We start from the raw sequence: 11,368 nt of genomic DNA on the forward strand, positions 1-11,368 counted from the left end.
TATCTGACATGCCGCGAGGGAAGATACTTAAGCGGGAAAAATTCAATTTTTTGTTTGATGCCGTTTTGGAAACTTCATCTTCTCCTCATTCTTATAATGTTACCGAAAAAAATTTCTAACGTTCCTTTGATATTAAAAAAAAAGTTGTAATTTCCGATTGTGACTGAGAAGCTCGGTTTGAGCTGCCTTTTACTTGTGTCTCCTGTAAAATTTTGAAATTCACGTCTAGGTATCTTTCCTCGCGGCAGGTCACATACACGCACGCATGTACTATAGAAAGACTATATATACAACTATTACCTGGGACTTTCGCTAAACTTTGGCCGACGTGTTCATTACCTCCATCTGTAAAATTTAATATAGGCATGTTTATTTAAGAATTTCTTCAACGAACGCCACAAATTTGCTATTGGTTCGAAATATAGAAAGCCCAAATTTAATTCGAAAGTCATTACTTAGATTACCCTTTCCTTAGAAAAAACTCGGTTCATTTTTCAATATTTTGTTACAGATTTAACAGAAAGTCTTATATGATTTGAAAACATTGTATATAATATACATAAGTTTCCTTGCTTTAGCGAAACAGTTTCAGTACATTCAATTTTAATGACACAATTGTTTCCCCTTACTTAGAATTCTTTCAAATTGGCAGATTATTATTTTTTTTTTTCATAAACAAGGTGTGAATTAAATTCGTCTACTATTTGAATTTAGTTAGAATTTTCTATACGATTCCACTTACCGCGTTTTCTGGACATATTTATCACAAAAATGTATTTAATTTTATTTCTACATCAAAATATTATTTTGAAAGTTTAAGAACAAGAAAAATGTGACATTTGCTTAAATGTAATATGACAAATTTTACTTCAAACCTTTACACTTTAGAGGCTTTTCAATTTTTTCTGATGAATACCTCATGAAAAGAAAAAATCTGGAATTCATAGGTTAATTAAATTAGTTTCAAATCGAATGTTGGCAACTCATGCATTTTGTTATAAAGTATTCTTTTTTGTTGTAAACTGATTATTTTGAAAACACTATCTTATGGGCCACTAATGCCCCTAGAAAAGTGTATATTAGATAGACCATTACCACACTGTCCAGCTAGCAGCAGAAAATTAATTCCGAACGCTGCCGCACATTCAGATAACTAGTTCCACAAATGGTCACTGAATAACGCAAAATGTTTTCTATTATGTATATAGAACTTTACCTCGGAAAAAACCACTTTAAAATCTCGCTCCATAGTAAATTATTAATCATAGCCCAAACAGACGTCTTTCAAATCAATCGAATGCTTTCATTTACAACAATATAAGGAATAAAAGCTGTCTTCCAGAAACTTCACACCCGTAGAAAACAAAACAGAAGAATGTTTGGACAGTGCACATCATCATTATTAAAATAAATTCACTTCATACGATATTCTCGTAGTATTTCTGTAAATAATTATGTAAGGCTAACTTTTCAGGGGGCTCTAGAGTCTCATAATATGACGGTTTCAAATGAAATATCTTACATCACTCGTAGGGTTAAGAACCCACGTATTGTGTTAACAATTCTTCCTTTTTAATAGATGATTAATTTTTTTTGCTGAAATTACATTCGTTTGATTAAAAATTTATTTTATTTGGTTGAAAACTTATTTCTACAACAGAAAATCAAGCTATTCTATTTTTTGTTGAAAATTTATATATTTTGTAGAAATTTTGCCTTTTTTAGTAGAAACTTTATCTTTAGGGTCTTTATGCCATGAAAATAAAACATTCTTATCCAAAATTGTTTGTTTAATGATGAAAAATTCTTTCTTGGTTGAAAATTCAACACGTTTTTCAGAAAGTCGTATGTTTCAGTAGAAATATCAACTATTACACTTTTTGTTTGGTTAAAAATTTAACTATTTTGTTGATAAATAATAATTAATTTAATTTATTAATTTAATAACTTAATATGATTAAATAATTTAATCCTGAATTTTTCTCAGTTTTATTATGCACAAAAGGTGACATTCTTTATCACTGCCCTCTACCAGAATCTTAATTCCTTAATTATGTGTGAGTTTGGCAACATTCTTTCCTTCAGAGTTTCTCAAAATATTCAAACGGCAATGAGGAAAAATGATAAAAATGCTTTCGAGATTTTCGTGATACATCTAAATTTCAGTGGTAAATTAAATCATGAGTTTGGCTAACAATTGGAATAATAAAAAAATGGACTAAATGGTTAATATTAACAGAGGACAACACACAGATAGTGTTTGAGTTGAAATCTATTTTACCAGCAGGCACTAAATGGGCCAGAAATCCAAGAACGAACTAGAATCAATTTTCTAGGGAACTAAGAAGTGCACTGTCTGAAAGGCTGAGGAGGCACTGGTGGAATAAGAAACTCGACGAGCTTTGCAGGGAAACCAGAGAGAGGTTAAGATGTGTTAGTACTGGCAAAACGGAGGACCTTATTTACGACGATTAAGGATAAATATATGAGTGCAATACGTAAGTCAAAGTAGGAAAGCTGGACCAATTTTCTTACAGACATCAAGAAAGGCGCAGAGGTGGCTAGACTGGATAAGCTGCTTTCTCGAAATCCAGCTGCTATTCTCGACACTGTGAAATTGTCCTGCCGGGGATACTAACAGTCTGACGGGAATACCTTGGCTCGCTGATTAAGGTATATTTTTCGGGCTTTATAAGGTTTGTAGAAGAGGGGGCGGCACCTCCGAGGCTATCAAAGTCGATTGTGGCTCAACTGGGCCCGAAACGACGGCTAGCCAATGAGACTATTATCCCAGCTCGGGTTAGGTGGACCCTGAATTCCGTCAGTCCTTAGAAGTCTCCCGGTCCAATGGCATGGAGGGGTGAGAGAGTAGTTTTCATTCAAAAAGCAGGCAGGATCGGTTATACTTCACCCACTGATTTTCACCCCATTAGTCTCACATCGATCCTACTAATAACATTGGAAAGACTCGTGGACAGATATATTCGCGACAAGGTCTTGTCAACTAGGCCACTTGACAAACAACAACATGCCTATAGGGCTGGTCACTCGAGTGAAATGGCCCTAAGCGAAGCAGTAAATCTAATTGAAGCACAACTGTAAAGGAAAGCTCTCGCGATTAGAACCTTCATAGACATCGAAGGAGCCTTTAACTACACCTCTAGGGAGGTAATCAGGGCGGCCATGACCGCATACGGTGTGCCTATTGCAGTCATGTAATGGATGTCCACAGGTAGGTATTTTATCGCCCCTGCTGTGGTGCTTGGTAGTGAATGGACTGCTTCATCTGCTCATGAGTCAGGGCCACCACGTTATAGGCTACGCGAACGATGTACTGGTTATCGTACGCGGCCAGCATCTGTCGAACTGTCTACTGTCTACTGTGAAGTCTCGATTCTACCTCGACCTCTACCTCTTTCTTTTCCACAAGTATTATCGAGTTAAACTATCCACGCAAGTTGTTTAAAATAGCTCTAGGAAAATAAGATCACAGGAGCCAGTGTACGTCGTAGGAGAAATCGAATGGGATTTACAATCGCGATGGGGTCCTACGCCACATTTCTACAATCCGAGATTATGGCCATTATCCAGTGCGCCTAAAAGTCAAAGGAGTATGGGAATGGATGAAACATTAGTATCTGCTCAGACAACAGGGCTGCTATAATGGCCCTGAATGAAACAACGATCATGTCACTACTAGTTTGTAAGTGCTTCAAGAAACTTAAGCGGTATCAAGGGCAATGAGGTATCGGACAGGCTAGCAAAACCAGCAGCAAAAGAAAATTTTACTGGACCCGAGTCAGTTGTAGGCATTTTCATTAGGTAATTCACTGAAGATATCAACATTTGGCTGACCAAGGAACATCAGAATGAGTGAGATTTGGTCTCTGGTTGCAGACAGATTGAAATACTTTTGGGCTCAAGGCTAAACTATAACAGAGCAAATAAATTACTCAAGCTCGGGAGGAACGCAGTCAAAGTTCTTACAGAAATGTTTATAGGTGCTTATCGGTAATAGGACGTCTGCTCATGTCCTTTGTCACTGGCTTGCGATTGCAATCAGTCTGAAATATTAGCCAACAACGTGTCTGCGGTCCTCTCCGTATGGAGAGGGCTATGTGGTCACGCTTACGACTTATAAAGGGACGCAACGGGATCATCCAAGCGTCAGGGGCTGTTACGGTCTCAACCCAGAATTACAATAATAATAATAATGGAATACCATAATGAAAGAGGAATTAGTGCGTCTCTATTACGAAAGCGCGAACTTTGAAAGGAAAATGGAAACAGGATACAATTTAAGAACGAAATTTGCTGCAAAGTATCCTAATATACAGAAAGTCGCACTAAGAGATCTTATCACTAAGGTGAAGAACATCAGGACTAATCTACACGTGACAGAAGACCGAGCAATGGAGAGTAAACAACAGGTGGATTTGGCGTGGAAAAAAGATGGTAATGAACATCAGTTAGAGGAAGCCGCATCAAACGATTAAGCAGGAGCAATTGATGTTCTTCTCAACCTATTGATGATGTAACACCACTACATACTCCAGAGGTAGATGGCCTTATAAAACCAGAGCCAGAAGCAGAGGCTCAGCAACAAAAAAAGCAGCTTCCTATTGATGAACTCGCGTTGGAAGATGTGGATATCGAAGACATGATTAATGCTGAAGGCATAGGTGCTAGGGATAATGAACACCATGTACCGGAACACAAATGATCCGCGTGCACTGTAGCACATCTCGACAGCAAGGTTTTACCTACTTATTTAAACGTAGCACAAACTGCGTTAGAGGTTCAAATTCTTGTATACTCTGCAGCTGTGGCAACCGTTAGAATGTTGGGCCGGAAAACTAGGCCTGCAAATGCAGTTTTTTCCCCAGCAAGGGATCGGGATCCGCCATGGGAGATCAGGTTGGATATGGATGTCAGCAAAGTTAGATGCAAATTTGGTCAATTAACTCAATATAAAAAAGGAAATAGAACCAGAAAGCTGATAAACCATGTTACTAAAATCATCCACCCTCGGCACATCGACGCATTAACACCAGAAATATTGGATGAGATTATAGACTCCCGGCGACAGAGACTTGATTGACTACAAGCAAGTCCAGAAACTGCAGCAAGTGATCGATGTCACAAAGCAATTTTCCAATGATATCCACATGGAGTTCGGACTAGCTAAATGTAGAACAGTGCATTTATTTAGAGGGGAATAAGGTTCGCAGTGTTAGAGAACTATTCCGAAAATGACATCGAGGCAATGGCTGCAGGCGAATCATATAAATATGTGCGTATTCTTGAATCTAAGGGTATTCAGCATACGATAGTTAAGACAAGCCTAACGACTGCCTTCACTACGAGACTCAGATTGATTAGAAGAGTTTTCTCAACTCGTCAAACAAAATCAGGACAATAAACACATATGCCATCCCTGTCCTCACGTACTACTTCAGGCTCAGAAAATGGTCTTACGCCGATTTTCAAATGTTAAACATAATCGTTCGCGTAGAAATGAAGAAGCACCAAATGCACCACAGAAATTCAGCGATTAAAAGGGTAGTTATACCACAACATTTAGGAGGTAGGGACGTTGTAGATGTGAAAAAACTGTGTGAGTCACAAGTTATACAGTTGCGAGACTATTTTAACAGCAAACGAAATGTTTCGCTTCACAGTAGAATTTGTAAAGGGGATCTTGCCTATACGCCCTCAAATTTATCCTCAGATGGGGCCTTTAATTTTAGGGCAGAAACCATAGAGGAATTAGAAAAACAGTGCAAGCAGAATGCCATCCATGGAGAGCACCCCAAAACGTTACATCAAAATAAAGTGGATAATGAGGCAGCCAATATTTGGCTCAGAAAGGGTATTCTCTATCCAGAAACTGAGGGTCGTTGCGATACAGGACAAGGTTGTCAGCACCAGGAATGATCGAAAACACATGTTGAATCAAGACGTGGTTGACCGGTGACGATTATGTGGAGATACCAACGAACCCATCGACCACATGATTGATGGCTGTCGCGTAATAACTCAGAGAGAATATACGCACAAACATAATGATGTAGCGGGCATTATACACCAACAACTTGCCCTCAAGCCAGGACTTTTAAAAGAATGGATGTCTTTCTATAGATAAATTTCATATGGTGGAATGTAAATCATGCTTGCCGACGTTTCGTGAACATTGCAGTTCACATCTTTAGGGCTGACCTGAAACTGAGGTATCAGGTCATGATGTTCTTAGGTGTACTTTCTACGGTATCTGTGATTGGCCAGAGCGCCCTACCGTGGGGACTGGTCCAACTTGATTGGCCAATCAAGTCTTTTTTAAAAAAGCCGGGAGAACGGAAAGCCAGATCGGATTGGTATTATATTCATTGTCCCTATTGATATTATTAGGGTGTTTTAAGATTTCGATGGCTTCTCTAGGTTTTCTTGGAAATTTGTTGTGTGTTTTTGCAATGACTGTTGTTTCATCAAATAAAATTTTATGTCCTGTTTTGATATGATGTTCAGCTAGTGCTGATTTTGTGAAATGTTTTAGCCTGACTTTACTTTCATGTTCCTTCATACGTTGGCTCACCGCTCTCCCGGTTTCTCCAATATACACTTTGCCACAAAAACAAGGGATTTTATTTACTCCTGGATCACTTAAGGGTGCCTTTTTATCTTTAGGGTTATTTAGTAGTTGTCCTATTTTCGCAGGTGGTTTAAATATGGCTTGGATGTTATGTTTGTTGAGAATTCTTCCTATTTGTTCTGTGACACCTTGGATATAGGGTAGTGTGGTGGTCATTTTTCTCACTCTTTCTTTCGTAGGTTGTGTTGAATTGCTTTTTTGAGTGTGTTTTCTTATTGCTTCATCAATTTGTTTGTGTAATCGTTCTGTATTAGGATTTGTTTAACATTTTGTAATTCCTTTTGTAAGTTCTCTTTGTCTGTTATAGAGACAGCTCTGTATACAAGGGAGTTGATGACCAATTGTTTTTGAGATAGGTGATCGTGGGAGGAGGCATGTAGGTATCTGTTTGTATGCGTGGGTTTTCTGTAAATTTAATGTCCTAATTTGTTATCAGATTTTTTGTAAACTAATACGTCCAAGAAAGGCGATTTTCCGTTTTGTTCTATTTTCATGGTGAACTGGATATTAGGATGTAATTGATTGATAAATTCGAAAAACTTATTTGGTTCATCTCGTCCATGTCGCCAGATGACAAATGTGTCATCAACGTAACGGAACCAGAATTCTGGTTTAAGTTTGGCTTGGTTGAAGATTTTAGTTTTTAGATGTTCCATAAAGACATTGGCTATTACAGGTGAGATTGGGGATCTCATTGCTGGCCCTGAGGTTTGTTCGTAGAATTGGTTATTGAACGAGAAGTAAGGACTATTGAGACATTGTTCTATCAAAGGTACAAGCTCGGAAGGAAAGTTTGTGAAAGATTTAATAATATCAATTGTATCCGAGATTGGTACTGTCGTAAAAAGAGATACTGTGTCGAAAGTAACTATGATGTCTTGGGGTTGAATGTGAGTCTATTGTATCTAACTAACGATCGGTCTGAGTGGAATGTTTTCTTTGTGGATTTTTGGGAGCCCGTAAAGTTTTTGGAGAGATGGGATTAGTAGGCATAAAGTTAGATATTGTTTGGCTGTCAAGTTTAGAGTCTTTGAGAAGAGTCTTTGTTTTACTGACTAATGTTTTTGTGGGGTCCTTTTTAAGTTTTTTATATGTATCTTCAGTTAGAAGGTCCATGATTTTGTTCTTATAGTCTTCTTTATTCATTATTACTGTTGTGTTGCCTTTGTCTGCGGGTAATATTATAATATCTTTATTTTGATTGAGCTCTTTAATTGCGGTTTTTTCCTGTTTTGTTAAGTTTGAGGGTGGAACTTGAGCTTGGCGTAAAATGTTGGCCGTCCTGCGTCGTATGTCATTCGCTTTTTCGGGTGGAAGGGTATATATTGTGGATTATAAATTGCTGATTATTTCTTCTTTTGGGATTTTCAATGGAGCTACAGCAAAATTATGTCCTTTAGTTAAGGCTGAAATCATTTTATTGTTGAGAGGGTGATCAGAAATGTTTTTTACTGTATTTGATAGTTGAGTTTGCTTTACTGGAAATAATTTGTCAAATTTTGTTTTTTGTTTTTGGGAGGAATGCTCTTCAATCCGTTCGGATTGGTCAAACGATATGCGGTCCAATGTGGACCAAATGTCAAATCTGAGGGTATTGGATAGGATAAGGTGAAAATTTAAAAGTTTTTTAGAGGTAGTATGCAAAAGAAATTTGGTATGCTATATTCTTTCTTTCACGAGAAGCAAACTTGTATTATGTAGAATCGATTTGGATTTAGATGTTCCCAAATTATTTTTCAGTTGTAAGAATTTTGGGACGATTTTGTTGTCCATGCAACGCTTCAAAAAAGCTAAGGATGTTAGTAGCTTACTTTGAGAAGTCCTGAGGTTACTAAAGGTGTTGGTCCCCACGGTGGGGCGCTCAGTCCCTACAGTGGGGCGCTCTGGCCAGTCACAGACATCGTAGAAAGTATACCTAAGAACATCACGACCTGATACCTCAGTTTCAGGTCAGCCCTGAATATGTGCACTGCAATGTTCACGAAACGTCGGAAAACAATTCGTAGTTTGTTACACGAGTGGCTTATCAAGGTAAGCTACTAACGTCCTTAGCTGTTTTGAAAGGGTGCAGGGACAACAAAATCGTCCCAAAATTCTTACAAGAGAAAAATAATTTGGAAACATCTAAATCCAAATCGATTCTGCATAATACAAGTTTGCTTCTTGTAAAAGAAAGAATACAGCATACCAAATTTCTTTTGCACACTACCTCTAAAAAACTATTAAAACTTTACCTTTTCTTATCAAATACCTTCAGATTTGACATTGGGTCAACATTGGACCGCATATCGTTTGACCAACCCCAATGGATTAAAGAGCTTTACACCAAAAACAAAAAACAAAATTTGACAAATTACTTCCAGTAAAGCAAACTCAACTAACAAATACAGTAAAAAACATCTCTGACCACCCTCTCAACAATGCAATGATTTCAGCCTTATCTAAAGGACATAATTTTGCTGTAGCTCCATCGAAGATCCCAAAAGAAGAAATAATCAGCAATTTAGAATCCACAATATATACCCTTCCACCCGACAAAGCGAATCACCTACGACGCAGGACGGCCAACATTTTACGCCAAGCTCAAGTTCCATCCTCAAACTTAACAAAACAGGGGAAAACTGCAATTAAAGAACTCAATCAAAATGAAGGCATCATAATATTACCCACAGACAAAGGCAACACACAAAACAATACCTAACAATATCTAACTCAATACCTACTAATCCTATTTTTCCAAAACTTTACGGGCTCTCAAAAATCCACAAAGAAAACATTTCACTCAGACCGATCGTCAGCTCAACAAACTCACCAACTTACAACCTAGCACGTTTTCTCGCTGCAAAACTAATCCTTTTACAGGAAACTCCATCACTCACGTCCAAAACTCATTTGACTTTATTAAAAAGGTACAATAGATTCACATTCAAACCCAAGACATCATAGTGAGTTTCGACATATTATTTCTTTTCACGAAAGTACCAATCTCGGATACAATTGATGTGATTAAATCTTTCACAAACTTCCTTTCCGAGCTTGTACCTTTGCTAGAACATTATCTCAATAATACTTACTTCTCGTTCAATAACCAATTCTACGAACAAACCTCAGGAGCAGCAATGGGATCCCCAATCTCACCTGTAATAGCCAATGTCTTTATGCAACATCTAGGTACTAAAATTTTCAACCAAGCCAAACTTAAACCAGAATTCTGGTTCCTTTACATTGATGACACATTTTTCATCTGGCGACATGGACGAGATGAACCAAATAAGTTTTTCGAATTTATCAATCAATTACATCCTAATATCCAGTTCACCATGGAAATAGAACAAAACGGAAAATCGCCTTTCTTGGACGTATTAGTTTACAAAGAATCTGATAACACATTAGAACATGAAATTTACAGAAGACCCACGCACACAAACAGATACCTACATGCCTCCGTGAAAGCATAAAATCTATTATCAACGTATTAAATTAGTTGAATTAACTTATAACATTTTAATCACATCAGTCACTTAACTTCGTCCGTGGCTATGATGTATAACCGGGTTTTTCCGCGTAAAAGTTTAAACTGACAAGAGGCCACGCTTGGCCTTGTAAGGATTCATAAGAGAGAACCTAACGCCAATTTTATAGCACCTGTTTTAAATACCACTATATTATTTTTTACATTAATTCTTAACTAATTTATCTGACAATATTCAGCTAATTTTAATGATTTTTGTCCTATTTTTCGAAAATCAATTATGATCACCCTCCGCAAACATTTCCTTGAAATAGTCCCACCGGCATTGCATAATCTTCTGATCCGTACTTTCATCCTAACGTACGTCAATTTTAGGATTAACTTTGAAAACAGAAAAAGCCACGGAAATTTCTGAATTACAATAATTTTTCCTTTGTTCAAAAAATTAATATATACTTACATTCCCCCCAAGGGCCTGGTTGTTGTGAAGCTGCACCTGTAAATTGTAATAAAGGGATTTTTATTCAAGGCTTTTTTTAACGAACTGCAAAAATTTGCTATTGATCTAAACTAAAGATGGTCCTACGACACGTTCTGCAAAAATGGGCGAGACAAAAAATGCGTCCCTCCCGTAGTGTATACGATATTTTCTTTATAACATGTTTAAAATACGCTGATTTTCGAGTTTTGTAATACGATACTAGAAGAAGAACGCACTAATGTGTCGGCATAGAACGTGTCCACGGTGGAGCCCTGGTGGACATAGCGATTAATGTTGATGGCTCGTGAAATTCTCTGCTGCAGAGAAGCACGTTTAGAGTGTTTGCTTCTGTTATCAGTTTTTTCCCTTTTGTCGAGTTTTTTCCCAGTTTCTTTCCCGAGTCAAAAAAATTTTTGTTTAGAATAATATCTAATAAGATTCCGCAATACTCGTATAGAGTGCGGTTTTTTGGGAAATACCTCAATGCATTCCAAGATACCTGGAATAAGTAGAGCAACTATCTAAATAAGTTTTTCAGTATAGCAATACGGATGTTTAAACATTTATTTGATATTTTATAAGCTAATAATTGCAAGACAATATTTTCGTGGTAATCAGCCGCGAGTCTTCACCTGATTCACCCGAAATCTGAACGATTTATGAATGAAAATAGTTTTTATATTGCGTTAATGAATGTTAGTAAATATTTTAATAGTTTTAAAACTTTGACAACAAATTATTTATTTCAGGTATTTACGAAGGATTA

General features: G+C 37.2%; 1 long non-coding RNA gene across 1 annotated transcript in view; it reads right to left on the minus strand.

Moving 5' to 3' along the window:
* The window catches only part of LOC117175249, a 20,729-nt gene extending 10,118 nt beyond the window's left edge, over window positions 1-10,611 (minus strand). The window contains exons 1-2 of the long non-coding RNA XR_004467458.1: window positions 10,582-10,611; window positions 301-345 (exon numbers count right to left, since the gene is read on the minus strand). This is a non-coding gene — a long non-coding RNA (uncharacterized LOC117175249). The remainder of the gene's footprint in view (window positions 1-300; window positions 346-10,581) is intronic.
* Window positions 10,612-11,368: the final 757 nt, after the last annotated feature.

This window comes from Belonocnema kinseyi, chromosome 6 (assembly GCF_010883055.1).
Source record: "Belonocnema kinseyi isolate 2016_QV_RU_SX_M_011 chromosome 6, B_treatae_v1, whole genome shotgun sequence".
NCBI classification, from domain to species: Eukaryota; Metazoa; Arthropoda; class Insecta; order Hymenoptera; family Cynipidae; genus Belonocnema; species Belonocnema kinseyi.